We start from the raw sequence: 22346 nt of genomic DNA, 5'->3' as shown, positions 1-22346 counted from the left end.
TGCTGGTTATGGCACTCATTGCACAGATGCCTGCTAGAGCTCATGGAGAATACTTACACTGTTACCTCTTCGTTGCACAAATTTTGCTTCCACCACGTAAACTTGCAGTAACCTGGTTTGAAATTGATATTACACTAGCGATTCTCAAATGGTCACCCCTGGACCAGCCGCATCAATATCAGCTTCGCCCGGGAACTTGTTAGAATACGAATTCTCAGACTGGACCCCAGACGTATTGAATCAGAGACTGTAAGGGGGAAGCCCAGCAGACTGTTTTCACAAGCCCTCCTGGTGCTTCTGATGCATGCTCAAGTTTGGAAACTGCTGTACTCTTGACTGAGAATCAACCCCCTAAATATCTCTTCCACGTGCTGCTTCTATGTCAGACCTCTGACATATTTGGCTTATGTTTGCCCAATTCTACTGCATTTCATTAGATTCATTCCACTGCCCCATTTTGTCAAATGCCTGTTGGATTCTGATTCTAGGAATGACATCACCAAATGGTGACGTAGGTTCTTTCTGACTCTGCTCCCCTCACAAGAAGAACAACTAATCATGGACAAGACACCACTGAGAGAATTCTAGAATACAGGGGTGAGGCTGAAGCACCCCCCTGTACCACACAGACCAGACAGATGGCATTAGGAGGGTAAGAGGGGCGGCTGCGTGTGCACTGCGTAGCCCTCCCCAGGCTGGCAGAGCACCACGCCCAGAGGATTTGGAGTCTGTTCTGCAATATACTTGCTAACACTCACAAGTGTGGCTTTCTGTCAACTGCAATTTCGATAAACTTGAATCAAATATTTATTTTTTAAAAGGTTTCATTTTTCTGTAGACAAAGCTATGTTCATAATTTTCCTCAGAGGAGAAAATATGTTTCTAAGTCACAGCAACTGACAGCTTCTGAGGGGGACTGTGTTCTAAGTAGGCTCTTGTGTTTTGATTTACTGGTGTGGAGAAACTCGAGCTTGAGGCAAGTACTGGAGAAACATGTTAATGGTTCAGAAAGGGGCAGCCCATGGTCCAGAATGGACCTCTAGTCCACACAGTGAACAGGGAGCAGCTCTGTGGTTCTCAATCAACCCTGACTGCACTGTGGAATCACTTAGGGAGGTTTAGAAAATAGCGTCCCTAAGGATTGGATTCACTTGGTCTGGAGTCAAGCCTGGATATGGATTTTTAAAAAGTAGTTTCTGACAGGAGTCGAATGTGTAGCTGGGGTTGAGTGAGAAACACCGAGATAGAGATTTCTAGGGACTTCAGCATTTAGCTGAGTGAGATGGGAACCACGACAGAGTTTTGAGCAATGGAGTGGCGTGACCTGACTCACGGGATGGTAGAGTAACTGGTTTCCCTGCTGAGAAGAGGATAAGATGTGTGACGCAAAAGAGATGCAGACAAAGTGCTCTGAGCATTCACAGAAATGAGAGCTCGCTGCTCGGGGCTGATTAGGGTGTCTTCATAGAGGAGTAGGCTGTGAAGTAGATTTTGAAGCCTGGCAAAGTAGACACGTGAGAGGAATTCCAAGCATATGAAACAGCATGAACAATGTGGGAATACTTGCAGAATGGCAAGGACTCATGGCTAGTAACACTGTAAGTCCGATACAAGAAGACAGGTGCGTTGGGGCTATAGCTTTGTAGGTCTTAAGTGCCAGGCTCAGTGTTTTAAAGTTTTTACTACAAGCTAAAAAAAAAAAGCGGTTGAGAGCTTTTGAGCAGGAAAAGGACACTATGGAAGCTGTTTGACTATTTCCTCCCAGCTATCTCCCCCACATCCAATTGCTTATTAAAAATCACAATTGTGGGCTTCCCTGGTGGCGCAGTGGTTAAGAATCCGCCTGCCAATGCAGGGGACATGGGTTCGAGCCCTGGTCCGGGAAGATGCCACATGCCGTGGGGCAACTAAGCCTGTGCACCACAACTACTGAAGCCCGTGCGCCACAACTACTGAAGCCCATGCGCCTAGAGCCCGTGCTCTGCAACAAGAGAAGCCACCGCATTGAGAAGCCCGCGCACCGCAACGAAGAGTAGCCCCCGCTCACCACGACTAGAGAAAGCCCGCACACAGCAACAGAGACCCAACACAGCCAAAAATAAAAAAATATAAATAAATAAATTTATTTTTAAAAATCTAAAAAAAAACCACGATTGTATCTCTGACATTTCTCCCACATTCATCCTCTCTTGTTCATGACTACTATCACACCTTCTTGGCTGAAGTCCCCGTTCTCTAAATGGACAGTGGCAACAGTCTCCTCACTGGCATGCCTACGTATGCTATGGCTTCTAGCTAATCTATGCTGCCTACAGTATACTTTTAAAGCGTAAGTTTGGAACATGTTATTTGATTTCTTAAAATTTGTCACTGGCTTCCTACTCTCCTGACTGTTGCCCTTCTTAAATGGTGTAACTGAGACATTTCTCCCAATGAAAGAGTATGGACACATACTCCCATGAGTTCAGTGGTTGGAAAGGCCTGCTTATCTAAGTGTGAATTTTCTTTGAAGTTTCAAGATTTATCTTTGCGATGTGTGTAGATGTCTGCACTCTACTTTATATGTCAATTGAATATAAGCATTTTCCTTATACTCTTCGTATAAAATTGATATTTCTGCAAGACACATCAAATTTGCACATGAGCTTCAAATATACCACTGCACTGTCTTCCTTTTGTATCTCATTGCATTCAAGACTCTTTCATTGGTTCTAAGATTCTTCACCAGCTTTTCTCCTGTCCCCCAACACACACACACACACACACACACACACACACACACCCTAACCTTCCTTTTCTCTTTACCTTACCAGCCACACAGAAATTCTTAGTTGTGTTGTATCACAAGAACTCCCTCATGTTGCTATACTTTTCAAAACCATTATTTTCAACGGCTCTATGATATTTCATTGGCCATCCTCTACTGTTGAACATTTAGGTCTTTACAATTTAGAGAGGTTCTAAATTATCTTCACGTGTGTGTGTGTGTGTGTGTGTGTGTGTGTGTGTGTGTGTGTGTGTATATATATATATGATAAATTTCCAGAAATGCAATTCCTAGGTCAAAAGCAATAAAGAACTTTGTGATTATTCATACTTATTTCCAAATTGCTTTCCAAAAGTAATGTAAAAGAGTACTGGCTTCTCTGCCCCTTACCCTTCTCAAAGTTCTTACTAGTACTGTGGATTAGCATATAAATTGACAGATCATAAGGGCTTCCCTGGCGGTCCAGTGGTTAGGACTCCATGCTTTCACTGCCAAGGGCCTGTGTTCAATCCCTGGGCGGGGAACTAAGATCCTGCAAGCCATACAGCCAGCCAAAAAATCATAACAATAACAGATCATAGCTTGTATCTCATCTTTGTTTTAGTGTATTTTCTGATTCTTTGGATCATAATATATGTTTGTTTGGTTTTTGCTTTTTAGAAGTTGTTTAATTTCCTTTGCCCATGAGGCAGAGTAAAATGTGCGACCCAAAGTGTGCCATTTTGCCATGTGGATTGTTTTGAGTTGAAGACAATTAAGACCCAGCAGACTCAGGAACAGCTCTTTTTTTTTTTTTTTTAATTTTTTAAAATTTGTTTTCTGTTTTTTTAATTTTTATTGGAGTATAGTTGCTTTACAATGTTGTGTTAGTTTCTACTGTACAGCAAAGTGAATCAGCAATAGATATACATATATCCCCTCTTTTTTTGGATTTCCTTCCCATTTAGGTCACCGCAGAGCACTGAGTAGAGTTCCCTGTGCTATACAGTAGGTTCTCATTAGTTATCTATTTTATACATAGTATCAATAGTGTATATATGTCAATCCCAGTCTCCCAATTCATCCCACCACCTGCTTCCCCCATGGTGTTCGTACGTTTGTTCTCTACGTCTGTGTCTTTATTTCTGCCTTGTAAATAAGATTGTCTATACCAATTTTTTCAGATTCCACATATATGCATTAATATATGATATTTGTTCTTCTCTTTCTGACTTACTTCACTCTGTATGACAGTCTCTAGGCCCATCCACATCGCTACAAATGACCTAATTTCATTCCTTTTTATGGCTGAGTAATATTCCACTGCAAAAGCTCTTTACCTCTCCCTTAATTGCCTAAAAGAATTTAGATAGAGGGCCCATACCAGGAAGATAGCAAGTATCAATGATAACAGTTAATATCAGAAAGACGTATCTGCATGGAATGGAAACATCTGTTTACCAGCCTCAGTTGCCTGACTCTTTGGGTCTCCTGTCTTTGGGGATCCCATAAGTACAAAATCTGTTTTTCTCTAGTTAAGCTGTTTTATGTCAATTTGATTATTAGAACAGCCAGAGATCCTATAATGGAAGAATGCAAAACTTTTCCTGTCCTGCAGTTTTGGTGCCCAATGTGGGGCTCTACAGTGGCTGGACGCTGCTCACTTTGGGGCTGCTGCAGCTGAGAGATCCTGGGACTGCTGACAGGAACCAACAGAAGGTAAGAATTCTTACCATGACAGTCTCTTGGATCTCTGCCTGCATGGTCTGGAGGAAGTGAGACTGGTAAGAGTCCTTTTCTCTCTCTAAATTTAGATTAGCAGGAGAAAATATTTGTGTGAACTAGTTTCTTAGGTATAGCAACTCTGGTAAAGATTGGTTATGAGTCCTCTTGTTTTCTATTGTTCCCTTTCCTCCCAGAGAAAGTCTTTGTTTTCCTTTGTCTCTGTCTTTTGTGACATTTGTCATACCGTAGGGTAGAACACAGGCATAGGTCCTATAAGCCTGTTGTTCAAGCTAGCCTCAGAAATTGGTAAGTTCATGCTTCCCACCAGATCGACATCTGTTTAGACAAACTTTGGAGTAGATGCCCTGTGTAAAACCAGATGAGATTTTCCTTTCACCTTGTTCTGTGTCCTGAGAGCTTGGCCTCATGACGAGTAAGAATATTGTCTCTGGTTTCCACCAGCCAGAAGATGCAAGTACCAACTTCCATTTTGATGGCCAGTCGAATCCACTGGGATTCTGAGATGCGAAGTCACACAGCATTCTCTTTGTTCGGCTGTGTCAGCTGTCAGGAGAACTTGTCGTAAGGGGTCCTGGTCCACAGGGGACCTTTGTTGTCTCAACCTTCATTGCCTTGTAGTGCTGGAAAAGTCCCATTCCAGTAGCACCCACCGAATGTCACAGATTAGTGGGTCTGTGATTGGGGGTGTCTCACATTCTCATGGGCAGCTGCAGACACTGCACTACACCATTCTTAGCACGTGACAAAAGTCTTTGCTTTCTTAGGCTAACCTGGGAATGAACTTTCTGGATCTTGTGAGGGCTGTATCTTTTGTACTTTCCTTTGAGATGCCTCTTGGGTCCATGTTAAGCCATATAGAGGCTTATTGATTTGAGTCACTGTTGAGATTAATATAAGATCCTAGTTGTCAATGGCCAGACTACGGATGCCTTGAATTGGCTGTATTTGAAAGAAAACAGTTTTTAGAGAGCTCTCATCCTAAGTATCTTATTTGTACCTATGGAAAGGCTGAATTAAAAAGTGGACACATGGGGCTTCCCTGGTGGCGCAGTGGTTGAGAGTCCACTTGCCGATGCAGGGGACACGGGTTCGTGCCCCGGTCTGGGAAGATCCCACATGCCATGGAGCGGCTGGGCCTGTGAGCCATGGCCGCTGAGCCTGCGCGTCCGGAGCCTGTGCTCGGCAACGGGAGAGGCCACAGCAGTGAGAGGCCCGCGTACCGGAAAAAAAAAAAAAAAAAAAAAGTGGACACAGGAATATAATGGCTGGTCTTAGGGACTCCGTTAATAAGATGAAAGAACAGAAATTAGAACAAAAACTAAAGTCCACGTCCAATGCATATCGTCCTTCTTAAAATCCAGCCCCATCTCCTCAGCAAAGTCCCTTAGCTCCCAGACTCCTCCACCTTCCCCAGAAAATCCCTTAAAAACCCAGCTGCCTGTTTTAGCTTCCCTTTCCCTACAGGATTTACAGAGAGCACTCCAGCCTAATCTCTAGGCCCAGGGTATACAATTTACGCATGTAAAGGGTGAAAGCCATTAAGTAAATTTAGCAAAAACATGGGGATGGACAGTAAGACTCACTTTCTCTGCCAGCTTCAGGCCTTCCTGTGCAATGTTCTTTGTGGATGTATCCTGGATTCCCTACGACAAAGAATTCACATCCTCTGGACAGCAATAGATCTTTTAAATTGTACAGCCCTTTTACCTCCACTTTTAGACGATCCTACCAAATTTAGAGAGGAATTAGAAATATTAGTGGCCATTCACAACCCCACTCATAAGGACCTTAATTGGCTGCTGAAGGATATTTTTCCCAACCATAATTACACTATAGTTAACAGACAAGCCAGATGGCTTCCTGGGGGAAAACATCTCTCACAGAGGAAACCGATGACCAGAAATTCTCCCAGGCCCTCCTACAAATGATCAGGAAAGGAATCAGCTGGAAACCAATATTCAGGGGCTTATAGGAGCAATAGTAAATACTTCCTCTCATCTGAGGTGGATTGGTCTAAGGTTAAATCGTACACGCAGAAAGAAAGACAGCATCCAAAGGCCTTTGCTGAATGCTTATATAGACTTTTCAACGCATACTGCATTAAACCCCAAAGTTCCAGAATATAGAAATCTTTCCATTTCTGCCTTAGTAGGAAATTTTCTCCCTGAAATAAAAAGGCAAATTCAAAATAGTATAGTTGGGTGGGCTAGTCAACCTCTAAGTATTATAATGGAAGCAGCTGCCCAATTCTTTGAAGGTAGCTTGCAGAAATGAAGGAGGAAAAAAGGAGTTAAAATCAACAAGTCTTGGTTTGCAATTTGAATCTTTAGAGGAACAAAAGCATAACTCTGAGAGGAACTCAAAGACCCCCTCAGATCCTTTCCTATTTGCCTCCAGACATTTGCAGATGTAAAAAATCAGGACATTGGAAGTGCAATTGTTGTGCATGTAAGAAAAAGAAAAATTTAAACAATAATTACCCTAGACTTCTGATAGTGGACCAATATACCCCAAAAACGCCTAGGAGAAAACGTGTATTCTTTCTTTGTCCCTTGAAGGTGTAAATCTTACCATGTCTTTGAAATATAAACACCCCAGGCGATATCTAAAACACTGCCCACACTTAACCTGAGACTGAAAAAAAACGAAAGAGAAGCTTTTTAAAATACAAACTGCTATAAAGGCTCCCTTGCCCAAATCTAGTCCACAGACTCCATAAGATTACTTGTCAAAGGCAAATACAAATCCTAAAAGTCTTCTCTACAAATTGTAAAACGCTTTAGAAATTTGAGCTGGTAAACTTAACCTATTCCAACTGCCAGAAACATAATTTGGATCTAATTGTGGTTTATAAACTAGTGAGTTTTGTATTATTGTACCTGATTCATGGCTAAAATTTTGGAATGGAAGCTATAGGGTCTCTGCGTCTATCTGTGTGTTTACATGTCTACGGATGTATGTTACATATATGTGATATTTTACTACCTGTGGAAGGTATTCTCAAAATTAATTGGTAAGAGATTGCTGCTTAATTGGCTTAACAATAAGCACTTATGCATTAAGTATTCCTAAAACTCAGAAACATAGAAACTAACCCAAATATTTTTCAACTTCATGTAGTATAATCTTTGGTAAATAAAAGCTAGTTTAAGTTTGGTTTAATTAACATAGGTATGCCTACAGAGTTATCAGCATTAAATATGCAGATAAACAACTTTTATTCTACCTGAGTTTACTAGTGAAATAAGTTTATGTTATCTGTATTATAAAATTTGTCTGCAAGAACAGTAGCTTGGGATGATTGCTGACTTTGACTAGTGTCTAATAAAGTTTTCATGGGTAGTCTAAACATAAATGTAGGGAGGAAGTGATTTTAATAGATGTAAGTGGGATGAGAGTTTTTAGGTGAACTTTTCAACAATAATTATGTTTTCTGATACGTTTACTTAGTTTCTCAAATCTCTTTGGTAACTTACACCCTTAGAGTTTTTCTAAGTTAAGCTAAATGATGGAAATTCATTGAATTTAGATCACTTCCTAATAAGATAAAATGCAGAAACATTAATTACTGAACATAGGTTTATCTACTTTTGGTTTCTTATTACATTATCACAGATAAACTAAATATATTTGGGTCTCATAGTAAACATGTGTTATGCCACATTGAAAATTTGTACTATGAGGAAGTGTATGCTTCTAGAAATTATGAAACTTAGTCACAGAACTTGCCAATATAAAGAATGCTGGTATAACAGGCAGTTCACAATTGCTTACTTCTTACTTTTCACCAGAAATTAAGGTTTCTAAGGTTTAAAAATTCTAATTCAAAATTTAATTAATGTGTATAATTAAAACGACTAGAAATAATAATGGAAACAAGTTTGTATATGAGGAAGGTAGGATGGTTTTTTTTGCTTTTTTTGCGGTACGCGGGCCTCTCACTGTTGTGGCCTGTCCCGTTGCGGAGCACAGACTCCGGACGCGCAGGCTCAGCGGCCATGGCTCACGGGCCCAGCCGCTCCGCGGCATGTGGGATCTTCCCGGACCGGGGCACGAACCCGTGTCCCCTGCATTGGCAGGCGGACTCTCAACCACTGCACCACCAGGGAAGCCCGGTAGGATGTATTTTTGACTAAGAAGGTGTGAGGTATGGCGATGTATTTTTGTTAAGGGAAAATGAAGTTAATTTGTCCTAATGTAAAACTGGTAATTTCAGAGTGGGAAAGAGGATAATAAAGGACAAAATTGTATAGAAAGTTGGGAAGAGAGAGAAAAAGAGAGAATTCTACCTGTGTAGTCAAGTTGGCTAAAACTGAATTGCTATTATAAGGGTTTTTTAAATAAGCTTTAATATCAGTAGTGTGCTTATGTAATTTTCCTTCATATACTAATAGGACAAGGGTATTTTTTTTACTACTGGTCTGCTTTTGATAAGAGATTACAAAAGATTGTTTTTACCTTTTAAGTAATCTACCTAGAAAACAGAGATTCTGTGTTTTATCAAAATAATTTTCTGTGTTTCATGTTGCCCTTTTCAGATCTTTGATTACCTAAGAAAACTGAGCCTTCTCTATTAAGAGCTAAAGTTGTTTTTTATATATATATATATATATATATATATATATATATATATATATGACTATGTAACTTTCTGTATTTGCCTGCAAAATCTTTAATTTTCACTTTGGTTAACTGGGTAACTACATATTGTTTCACAGTAACTATGATCCTGTCTAATCAAGTGTTTTAAAACCTTTTTGATATTTTTGACAAACTTCCCCAAACATAAATTCTAAATGAAGTCTTTTTTACCTCGAAGTGACTTTGGGATTTTGCAGAGGGCCCCTGGAACGTCTCAAAAGATTTGTTCTCTCTCTTTATTAAAGAATAGAGACGTTATGCTAATTAGGCTTATTTGGTGTATTAAATTACATGGGAATCATTGTCAAACAAGTGATGATAAATCTTCTTAAGTTATATTGTATGAGTGAATGTTGTTAATACAACTGTTCTCAAAATTGTATGAAATTCCTAAAAATCTGATATGTCCTGGTATGTTATCACTTGTAATTCTAGTTATTATCTTAAAACGTTTTGTATCATAGAAATAACCAAATTTCCTTGTCAATCGCATTATAATGAACTCTCATCTGATCTTTAACCGTTGCCATTTAAAAACCTTATGTCATTTACAGACAGTTATTATTTTACACTGGTGCTTTTGCAAAAGTATTCCTGCAAAAGAGTTTCATTTTCAGACAAATTCATGGAAAGGACTCTGACAAGTACTCTGAAATACAGTATTCTGATGCCTTTCTGATCATACCACTGAATTTGGTAAGAAATTACAGAACTCTAATGAAAAAAAAATGATGGCTTCATAAAACTGCTAACAAAAGATCAAGATCAATACGAGTTAATTATATGGAACTGAATGAACTGATTATAATTTTTATGACTTTTTATTTAAAACATCGTTGGTTCTTTAATGTTTTATTTTGGTTTTTGTTTTCCAGATAAAGGAAATATTTCCTCTTAAGCTATCTATAACTTACAGCAATTTAGTGAAATGTATCTTTGTGAACAAAGGTAAAATGTTTATCTTTTTCTCCCTACCTGATCCCTCCAGAATTTGGAAACTCATAATGAGTCTTTTATTTTCATGGCAATACAGTTATTTGCATAAGTTCAGTAAGAATCTGTTCTCCTTATGACAGGATACAATTGGAAACATTGGTTGTATTACCAAGGATTTGACTGGAATATCGTATTTGAGAGGGATATGCGTAGACTCACATATGACCTGACAGCTTGAAGGAACTAAGATTGACTTTATGGAGCCAATAAAGCCTTTTGGAAAAATCAGGCCTGGGAACTTGCTACAGGGTTCCCAGCAGCCTTACCAGGTTAGTAAGTAAGGTCACTTCCTGCAAGCCCAGGAACCTCAGGATATTCGGGGGACCTTGTGAAGAGAGGAGTTAACCCAAACTTATAGGTATTTCAGGCCTTAAGTGTGACGGTGAGTGCTTGGTTTGGCTTCCTAGCCTGAGATGATTTTAAGAGTCCAATATGAGATTCCTTATGAAAAGCTCTAGCAAAGCAGATTTAAAAGAGTCTATAAGGTTAAACACTATTATTGCTGTACTTATGTAAATAATCAGGACAACTTTATTAAAACTAGACTTAATTTGCAAGCAAAATTAGTCTTATTGTGGCTATCTTTGATAGAAATGGGGGTAATTGTAGAGAGAAACATCTTCCTCCCCTTCGAAGCTCCAGATACCTACCCCCTTCTCCTTAGCTCAGAGTAGCATCTAAGCCTCAACTGCGTGTCTTCAGGTCTCATGTCTTTGGGAATCCCATACATATGAAGTTAAATTTGTTTTTCTCCTGTTAATTTGTCTTATGTCAATTTAATTATTAGACCAGCCAAAGAACCTAGAGGGGTTTTCCGCCCCTCTATCACTTATCTACTTGGGTCTTTAATGGTTTGGATAATCTCTCTATATATATTTAGGATATTAATCCTTTGCTCTTCGATTTTATAGACTTGTGCATTTGGCCAAAAGAAGTAGCAAAGCTCTAGTCCGTACTTAGAAATGCCAAACATTACAGTTTCCTAGGGAAAGTACTTCTGGGAAAATGGTACTGGTGGGAATGTCTGGTGGTTGGTATATTTTCAGAAACCATACTGTAATTTCACACACAAAAATATTTCTCACTGCAGAGTAGGTTGGTATCAAAATCTGAGCTCACCTTATGTTTAATTTATCATTGTTCCTCCACTGTTCTCTATGCAATGCAAATTTACTCATAATACTATTCTCAAGACTGCTTCTAGCTTGACTACTTTTTCCAAATGAATAACACTAACTCACCCAAACTGTTGAGGTATTTGGGTATTTGTGAACAAAGACCATGTGGTGTACAATTACTCATATGTGTTTTCTGTTCATTCATTAGGATAATGATTATGAATAATGTTTTCGCCCAAAATAGGTTTTTATAAAATTCTCAGAAAGTCATCTTCCATCATTAATTTATGGTTCAGTTTAAGTTAAAAAGTATAATCATAATATCTTTGATTACTAAAGTCACAATAGTATTCCCTTTGGAACAAACACCACAGCATCACTAGACCTGTTGATATACCTTTCTGGAGCCCATAGAAAACTCTTATCTCCAGGGAGCATGGAGGTAGAGGTGGGAGATATTTCAGTTTTTTTCTCGAGTTGGGCATGTTCTTTTGCTTTGTAGTTGTCTGACATGCAGTTATATCTCAAATTCCTGCCTCTACCTCCCATGCCAACCTAGACAGAACTGGAAATAGTGGTGACTGTGGTTGCAGTGGTGGTGGCTGGGCATAAAAGAGGCTGTTCATCCTCTCAGAGACAATTGTAGTGATGGATCTAGATTCCCCTACCCTGCTTTTACATCCCTTAGAACATTTTTACTGGAAATCCAATAGGAAGTGGAAGGGATTAGATTATCATCACAAATCCTCATGGAAGTTTCATTTTAGAGGGAAGTTTAATTTCTGTAAGATTTACGTGGACAGAAACTGCCACAACCCAATCAATCCTATTTCTGAGGACAATTTCCACTACATTTTTTCTAGTTTAGAACATTAGAATATGGTTATTTTTTTAAATTATGAAAGCAGTAAATGCTTATAAAAATTTTAGCATTTCTAAAATGCTAAAAGCTATAAAGAGATCATCCATAACTTTGTGCTCCAAAAGAATATTATTAACATCTTGGTAAATTTGATTCATGCCACAAATATTTAATGGAACACCTGCCGTGTGCCAGGAACTGATTGGGCAATGGAGGTAGATCAAGGAATAAAACAAACAGAACCCCTGCTCTCCTGGAGCTTACATTTTAGAAGGGGAGAAAAACAATTATTAAATAAAATAAATGAATAAATAAAATAATGGCAAGTAATAGTAAGCATTGTGAAGAAAAATGTACAATGTAAGGGCAATAAAGAGTGGTGTTGATACAATTATAAATAAACAGACGGGGAGTCTAAGGACATGGTATTTGGTATTGGAGCTGGATGAAAAGAAGGATGCAGCTCTGTGAAGATCAGAGGGAAAAGCATTCCAGGGAAATGGATTGCAAACCCTAGTGAGGTCAAGGTGGCTGCAGCACTGAGAGACAGAGGATGGTGGAGAAATAGGCCAAAAAAAGTTTTTATCTCGTTGTAAAAGTGATAGGAAGACATTATAGTGTGTTAATCAGGGGAGAAAAGTGACCTGATTTATACTTAAGGAGATAGAATTGAGTGACATATAAGATGCCATCATGCTGGAACTTTCCGGAGTTGGATTTCCTGTTTGCTGGATCCCATCTTTTTCTTTTTTGGTCTCCTCCCTTATTTTGGTGTAGCAAATTTTCCATAGCTTTACTTTTTAAGGTGAAAGGAAGTTAAATTTGAAGGCACTGCTTATCTGAAAATATATTTACTTTCCTCACACTGTTGATTGATATTTTTTCTCGATGGAGAATTCTAAGTTAATATCATTTTCTGTCATTTCAAAGGCATTGCTCCATTATCAATTAGCTTCCAATAATGCTGTCGAGAAGTTTGATGGCACTTTAATTCCAGATTCTTTGTATGTAACTTACTGTTCCAACCCCTCTGTAAACTTTCAGACTTTTCTCTTTATCCCTGGAATTCTGAAATTTCATGCTCTGCCTTGGTATGGTGGCTTTATCATTCAGTGTGCTGGAGAAATGGCAGAACTCTACAAATTATAATCTCTTGTCTTTCAGTTCTAGGAATTGTTATTGTATTTTTAAAATATGTCTGGCCTGCCTCTTTTTTTCTTCCTCCCTCCCTTTCTTTTCTCCCTCTGTCCTTCCCTCCTTCTCTCTCTCTCTAACTCATTATAATTTGGATATCTTAAATTGTTTCTCTAATTTACTTATCTTTTTTTTTTTTTTGGTCTACTATGTTCCCGATCTTTGTTTTAAGCTCCATTTTCTGCATGATATACTGATCCTTTTTTTTAAATTTATTTTTATTTCTTTATTTTCTTTATATTTTTGGCTGCATCGGGTCTTAGTTGCAGCACGCAGGATCTTTCATTGCTGCACACAGGCTTCTCTAGTTGTGGTGTGTGGGTTTTCTCTCTCTGGCTGTGGCACGCAGGCTCCAGGGCACGTGGGCTCTGTAGTTTGTGGGACGTGGGCTCTGTCGTTGAGGCATGCGGGCTCAGTAGTTGTGGCATGCGGGCTTAGTTGCCCCGCAGCATGTGGGATCTTAGTTCCCCGACCAGGGATCGAACCCTCATGCCCTGCATTGGAAGGTGGATTCTTTACCACTGGACCACCAGGGAAGTCCCAATATACTGATCCTTATTGCCCAGTTTCTACCAAGTTTTTAAAAAATTTGGAATCATATTTTTGTTTTCTAAGACCATTTTCTTTTGGGGGGCAATATTTCTTTTTTAATATTATCTTGCCTAATTTTATAGATTTAATATTTTATCTTATTTATCTGAGATTGTTAATGATGAGTTTTGCTCCTTAAATTATTTCTCTTTCTTCTTTGTTTTTTCTTATATTAACTTATTAAGGTATCTATCTTGCCTTTGGAGAATTTTCTCAAATGTCTGTTGTCCTTTGGCCGTCTGCATATTTGAGAGTCAGGCGATAAAAATATATTTGGAAATTCTGAGCAAATACATTGTGCTATTCACTGGTAGACTTCAGTGTGGTAGATGCCCACATGTCAGGACCTGTAAGTCATTTATCCAGAAATGGATATTCTAATCTTCCCCCTTGGGATCTAGCCTAGAATCTGAGAACTGTGCTGGTGGAGGGAGATCAGATATATATATTTATCTATGTTTTCTTATGTTCCTTAATGACTTGATGCTTTATGTATAACTCTTTAATCCATTTAGACTGTATGATAATATAACGTATCATACATATCATAACATAATCTAATCTAATCTAACCTAACATAATATAAATCAGTTTCCATATATGTATAGTCTAGTGGCCTCAGACATAGAGCCTGTGTTTGAATCTTGGCTCTGCCACTCACTAATCACATGACCTTTGGCAAGTTACCTATTCTCTCTTTGTGTCAATTTCCTCTCTGTTAAATGAGGATAATAATAGAATCTATTAGGTAAGGTTGTTGTGAGTATTATAATGTGTTAATACATGTAAAAAACTTAGAACAGTTCCTGGCATACAATAAGCACTATCTAATGATTAGTTATCATTATTAATTACTTTGTATCAGTATCAGAGTGTTGTAATATTACAATCATAGTGTTTTAAAACTTGTGGAAGAAGAATTAGGCTTTTCTCTGTGGCCTCATTGATAAGACTACAACTAAACAAAGGAAACTTTGAGGAGATGAATTTTTATCAAAATAAGGAAAAGAAGGGCTTTTCCAAACATTCTAAGTGCCCAAAGATGGAATAGACCATATCAAGATTTAATGAGGGCTTCCCTGGTGGCGCAGTGGTTGAGAGTCCGCCTGCCGATGCAGGGGACATGGGTTCGTGCCCCGGTCCGGGAAGATCCCACATGCCGCGGAGTGGCTGGGCCCGTGAGCCATGGCCGCTGAGCCTGCGTGTCCGGAGCCTGTGCTCCGCAACGGGAGAGGCCCCAGCAGTGAGAGGCCCGCGTACCGCAAAAAAAAAAAATAATAATAATAATAATGAGTTTCCTGTCAATGGAAATGTTCAAGAGAATGTTTGTGAACACTTTTGTGGCACTGTTAGAAGGCATTCCTGGTAGTAAAAGACTAAATGCATTGAATGAACATTGAAGCACTTTTTAAAATGTGATATTTTACAATCCCAACACTGTAATCAGAGAACATGAATGCATCAGAAAGGCAGAAAAATCGGTGTCAACTTGACCCTAGTTTTTAATGACTCTACAATTTCGACCAGGCAAAAATAGAAGGTCTTTGTTAAACTGTGATGGGGTATCGTATAGAACAGAATTGAAATCACATGCCTACAAAGTAAGAATTACAGGAAAGCAAGTTTAAATATGAAGAAAATATAAAAACTTAGCTAAGTTTTGGGATGTCTAGGCAAAACTGGTTCAGGACCAAAGGAAATTAATTCAGATTCCTCCTACTCAGTTTTGTTCTGTTTTGTTTATTTTTTTAGGTTCTCATTAGTTATGTATTTTATACATAGTAGTGTATATATGTCAACCCCAATTTATATAATTGTAGTAAAATGAATAATCAATGTCATTGTAGTAGGTATTAAATATAACGTCATGCGTGGGTGGCCAATGGTTGTGAAAAAGATAGTGTCGGGGAGAGGAACTTCCCCCCCCCCCCCTTGAGTTCTTGTGGCTGGACTAACAAGAAAATTGACACAAGACAGATTAATAGGAGAAAAAGAAACAATTTTTAATTTGGGTACACAGAGGTCTAATAGAAATTGGTCCTACGAAGTGGCCAAAGCAGGCAGTTTTTATACTGTTTAGACAAAGAAACAATAAATTTGAGAGGAATTGACAGGACAAAGAAATGTAGGTTTGGGGTGCTAAATTAGTGAAGACTCTAAACAGAGTTTGGGCTTAGGGTAGTCAATTAAAGAAGTGACAAAGTTTGTTTCTACAGAGGCTTGTAGAAAGATGTCTCTGGTGCTAAGGGTGTCCTGCTGCTTCCAGATACAGGGAGTGCACCTTTCACATGGAAGGTTTATCTCCTGCTTTCAGGGAGACAGCGAAGAGGGTCAGAATGTCCCTCTTGCGTACGTCTTTTCTTAAGTAACGTTAATTTAAAATAATCAATATGCCATTGAGGCATATTTTGGGGCAGCCTGTCCTGGGCCTCAACAATAGAAATCATTTAAACTTGAAAGCAAAATATCTTTCCTGGCTTAATATGAGCAAGTGTGTTTGCTAATGCTCTGAAATTGAGTTCTTTCCCAATACTTCAGTGTTGAGTTATATTATTTAAAGACACCTTCATCTCTAATTTTATATCTCTTAAATTTCATTTTCCTTTCAAATAATTACAGAGTTCTGTTAACAATAACACTCACAGTGACTGTTCTGTGTATTTTAAAGATCCTAAGTAAATACTGAGGAGATTGAAAGAAAATGACCCGCTGGGTGCCTGTGAGAAAAGTAATTCACTGGGAGGGAGGCATAGGCTTTGTGTTGTTTTCCCAGCCCTAGCTCTTTCTGTGTACCCAAAGACACACATTTATGACGTGCTTTGTTTAGGTACCAGCTGGAATCACAGAACCAGAAAGTCTTGAAATGAACCTGGAGACCTAGGCTAGGAATGAAGGTAGAGGACCTAAGACAAGAGCACGGTTTTTGGGATCTGCACATCTTTTTTGGGGGGGCCGTGCGGCGCAGCTTGTGGGATCTTAGTTCCCTCACACACCAGGGATCCAACCCAGGCCCTCGGCAGTGAAAACGCCGAGTCCTAACCACTGGACCACCAGGGAAGTCCCGGATATGCACATCTTGACTGAGCAATCTTGAGTATGTGCTTAACCTTGCTGAGCATCAGTTATCTTTATCTGTAACATGAGGATAATAATGCTGCCATGGGGCTGATGGAGGATGCTAAGACACGATGTATAAAGAAGCATTAGCATGGAGCCTCGCACATAGTAAGCTCTTAAATATTTGAATTATGAGAAGTCAGGTCAGTCCCTTTAAGACTTGGGAAACGGGACGGGGTAGGAGGTCTTGTGCATAAAAGAAAGCACAAACCATATCTTCCTGCCTGGCAGAATTACAGTGGTCTCCCCTTGTCGGTGGGGGACACCTTCCAAGACCCCGCCCTCAGTGGATGCCTGAAACCATGGAGAGTACCAAACCCCGTACTCATAGACTATAATTTTTCCTATAAATACATACCTATGACAAAGTTTAATTTATAAATTAGGCACGGTAAGAGAATATCTGAATTGCACGCATCACTACCTTTGTGCTTTGGGACAAGTAAGTAAAATAAGGGTTACTTGGACACAAGCACTGCTGATGCTGCTCCAGTCAGTCTGATACCTGAGCCAGCTACTAAGTGATTAACGGGCAGGAACCGCTGGACAAAGGGAAAATTCATGTCCCAGGTGGATGGAGCCAGTTGGCATGAGACTTCATGAAGCTACTCAGAATGGCGTGCAATTGAAAACTTACGAATGGTTATTTCTGGGGTTTTCCATTTAATATTTTCAGGCCACAGTTGAAACTGAAACCATAGAAAGCGAAATCACGGGTAAGGGGGGGACTACTATACTCTGGCTCTCCAGGTATAAAAATCAGAACCCCAATCATTCTCTCTACTCTCCCTCCAGCTCTCAATATTCCTGCATCTTCCCAGGCCTGCTGGAGGCAACTAAGCCACTCAGTGGCAACCTCCTCATCTAACTTCACTTGCTTCCTGGATGTCCCATGCCTTTTCTGGCTCACATCAGGACCTGGATTGGGCTTTATCCTCCAGGTAAGTATTTTGGGTTGTCCCTCTCTAAACCCTTCCCTACTTGCCCATCCCATGCTCTCTGCCTCTTGATAAACGTGTGCTACACTGGGCCATAGGTACTGAGCTATTAGATAGGGGGGCAAAGCCATCTTGGCACACAGTCTAAACATCAATACTCTCTGTTAAGTGTGGCGATATGGAAGCACACATCTCCCAGTCTGTGAAAATAGATTCATCAACTTCCACCAATACTGAATTGACCCTGATAGATGTCTCTCATTGTATTATAATTCAGTGCTATAAAAAGTCATTTACAAACAGCCCAGTTGCATAACATCAAGGGGATGGTAAAGTAAATTATGGTATACCCACATGATGGACCATTGTGCAGCTATTAAAATGATGTTTACAGAGTTTTTAATGACATGGGAAAGTGCTAATGATATAACGCCTAGTGAAAATAGACTACAGAAAAAAATAGGCTACAGAAATATTCCACATAATATGGTATAAAACCATCTAAGAAAATATGATAGATATGTCTGTTACTATATATAAAATAGTATAATTTACAATATTAGGGACACATATACCAAATGTAAAATGTATTTGTTTAAGCATGCATATATTTGTGTAAATATATATAATGTATTGGAAATAAACATGATGTTAACAGTGATTATCTATAGGTAAAGGAATTACAGGTGATTTTTTTTTTTAGTTTATAAATATTTTTCTTTTTCCCCTTTATGTTCTACAATATACAAGCAGTGGTTTTATAATCAGTAGAAAATAAGCATTCTTTATTCCAAACAGTTATCATAACCAAACTTAATTATGTTTGAGCTGTGAAATTAGTTCATTACCTAGGTAGTTGAGATCTGAATCTCTGACTGCATTTCATCTTGAGTACAAATGGTTTCCTTAGACTGGTAAGGCCAAATGGAGAAGCTTGATTCTGTAAAATGTGGTTTAAAAATATGCTAAGTAGGGGCTTCCCTGGTGGCGCACTGGTTAAGAATCCGCCTGCCAATGCAGGGGACATGGGTTTGAGCCCTGGTCCAGGAAGATCCCACATGCCGCGGAGCAACTAAGCCCGTGTGCTACAACTACTGAGCCTGCGCTCTAGAGCCCGCGAGCCACAACTACTGAAGCCCGTGCACCTAGAGACCATTTTCTGCAACAAGGGAAGCCACCGCAATGAGAAGCCCGCGCACCACAATGAAGAGTAGCCCCTGCTCGCCACAACTAGAGAAAGCCCACGCACAGCAACGAAGATCCAACACAGCCAAAAATAAATAAATAAATTTACATTAAAAAAATATGCTAAGTAGCCAAACTGGTCTTGAAGTGGGGGTTTCAGTAAGCTGAATAATGACCCCTCCCCAAAGATATTTTCCATGTCCTAATCTCTGGAAACTGTATCACTTTATGTGACCAAAACAAGAAACCCTACTGTGTAGATGAGATTAAGTCAAGTATATTGAGATGGGGTCCTAATTGCAATCATACATATCCTTGTAAGTGGGAATTGAGCGGAGATTAGACACAAACAGAAGAGGAGACGACAATGTGACCACAGGGGCAGAGACTGGAGTGACATGAACACAAGCCAAGTGATGCTGGCAGCAGCAAGGAACGGAAGAGCCTCTGGAAGGAGTAGGGCCAACACTTTGATTTTGGTCCAGTGAGACTGAGTTCAGACTTCTGACCTCCAGAACTGTGAGAGAATAAAATTCTGTTGTTTTAAGCTACTAGTTTGTGATAATTTGTTACAACATCCGGAGGAATTGAATACATGGTCTTAGTGACATGTGTGAAACATGGCCCCTGGCTATAAAGATTTCATAGGCTAGGAGGGTAGGGTAAGGTATAAACAGAGAAAATTATACTATGTTGCTAAAGGTGACTAACTGGCCCTATGAGGTCTGAGAAAGTCATCCTAGAGGAGAGGTGATATTGGAGCTATGTCTTGGAAAATTAGTACGTAAAAGTAACGGGTTTGCAAACCAATTTTATGGGATATGAGAACCAGCCCTTTGAGGGAAATGATTTGTGGTTTCAGTCCCATTTGGGTAGCACAGTGCTTAATTGGCGGCAGTAGTGGTTTGGACACAATGAGGAGGCTACATAGCAGGAGATAATGTGTTTTGTCGTTGCTAAACAACTAACTGTGTGACTCTGGGCTACTCGCGTCTTTGATCTGTGCATCAATTTCCATATACATAAAATGCGAAGTTTGGACTAGATTTCTAAGGGTCTCTTGCCATTCTAAATTTCCTTAAGTCTGTGTTTTGACAACACTGTAGAAGTGAAAATTGAGAACTAGTATATATGGACTAGTAAATTTCAAGTATTTATAAGACTGAGATGAGTTTTCATAAAAATTCAAATTACAAATTTAAAGTACAGAGTGTATTGCTCTGAGAATGGAGTTATGTGACTGTAACTCCATGTATTTGCACACTTATGCAACACTCAGACATTCAGAAGTCATAGACATTCATTGCATAGTATTGTGTTTGCCAAATTTTCTACGATTAAAATGTTTATGTTAAATTCAAATAGACTCCTGGTCCACATTTAAATACTAGAACTATAGACACTGAACTGGGATCCAGGGGAGGGAAGATAAATGAGAGAAAAAAAAGGTTAGCACTGGGTGAAAAATGTTTTTTCCTCTTCATGTCACAGTGATGGAGTGTGAGGTGCAGAGGCTGGAATGGTTTAATCAACCCAGCTTCCTACAAAAAACTTGCTGTGATTCTTTGCTGAAGCCTTAATAAGAAGGCTAAGACTGTCCCCTAGGGTAGCAGGTGAGATGAAGCAACCTTTGCTCATGACAGCACTACAGATCATTGGCAGGATTGACTCAGTGTCTCAAAGGAGCAGGCAGGCAGACGGAAATTCAGAGGATATATCCAATTTCTCTTTTCTACTAATCTCAGGAGGAAGCAAGCTCACAGTCTGTTTTCTTCATTGGCATTATGACCAGTCTTCTTCTATTGGACCATCGATGACATTGCATCCAGTGCACATATCGGCACATGAATCTGAAGTCACCTGTAGGGGAAGACTTCCCCGAGGAAATACTCCAAGCAGACTGTCACTTCTGTCAGGGGAAGGGAGAACTGGGTGTTGCACAGTGTGAGCTATCAGGCAAAGACAATGATAAGACTGATGGGCCAGGTGAGAAGCAGCTTGTGAGGAGAGAACTACACCTATTTTCCTGTTGCTGGAACATAAACTGTGGGACAGAGACTGGTGAAAATTGAAGCTGGAGAGCCCACCAACGGCCGGGTCACAGAGCCTTTTGTGTTTCTAGCCAAGAAGCTTGGATTTCAACCTGCAAGCCAACGGAGAACCTTCGAAAGTAATGCTGACATTTGAGTCAGATGGACCACTAGCTGGAGGGATACCCACGGAGTAGGAAACCATTTTGAATTCCACGTGTAGGTAGTGCTAGGCATCTTACAAAGCTTACTAAAGCATCAATATAATTGATAAGGGAAATAATAAAAGTACACGTCAAGCAATTGTATAAACTAAGGGCTAGAGCAATGGCTCTGACTTAAGGCAGGGAGTTGAGGGTAGATTTAAGGGCCGGGCTTTCTTCTGGTTAAGGTTTTTGTGCCAGCACTTCTTGCAATTCAGAATTGCCTGAAGACAGATTCTATTTGTCGTAAAGGATCATGTCCTGAATTAAGGTGAAGTTCCCTAGTAGGACTTTTTAAAGTCTCTTTCCTTATCGCCTTGCCTTTGGTCTTTCTTCCCTTAATTCCATTTACACTCTTGATCTGTTTTAGCTATCAAAGCACAACTGTGATCATGCCCTTGTTACAAAACCACCATTGACTCACATCACCATTTAACCACCGCCTAAAAATACAAATCTGGATTTTCCTGTCCTCACCTGTCTGATTCCCAGCTAAGGTTCTCACATTATCTCTATTATTCCTTTTCATACATGTTTCATCCAAACTAAACAACTCTTTGCTGTTTTAACATCCTGTGTGCTTCTGACCACGGTTGTCAGGAATGTCCTTGTCATGTGCGCACATTCACCTTCTATCATCTCTCAGGGCCCAGCTCGGGTGTTTGCTCCCCCGTGATGCCTTTCTTGATCCACCGGGTAAAATTCAAGCTGGATGTCTTCTCTCCTTCCTCCACCCTCTTCATGCTATTTTGTCTATGCCTGTCTTATATTCCTTGAATTTTCTACCTTGTGTTGTGTGTCGTGATCCCTCATCTAAGCTTATTGACAGAGAGGAAAGGGGATCTTATCATCGTAAACTCTATTTTTTATGTGGTTGCCTCTGCCTGGAATCCTTCTCTTTCATCTGGAGAAGCCCTGTACACCTTTTAAAGCCTATTTCATTTATTATGTCTCCAACGTCTTTTCTGATTTCCTTTTT

General features: G+C 39.6%; 1 pseudogene; it reads left to right on the top strand.

Moving 5' to 3' along the window:
- The window catches only part of LOC101280816 (heat shock-related 70 kDa protein 2-like), a 64148-nt pseudogene that overhangs the window by 4105 nt on the left and 37697 nt on the right, over positions 1 to 22346 (top strand).

The sequence above is a fragment of the Orcinus orca genome, chromosome X, assembly GCF_937001465.1.
Source record: "Orcinus orca chromosome X, mOrcOrc1.1, whole genome shotgun sequence".
Taxonomy (NCBI): domain Eukaryota; kingdom Metazoa; phylum Chordata; class Mammalia; order Artiodactyla; family Delphinidae; genus Orcinus; species Orcinus orca.
The sequence above is the reverse complement of the archived record's forward strand: the minus strand, read 5'-3'. Positions and strand labels throughout refer to the sequence as shown.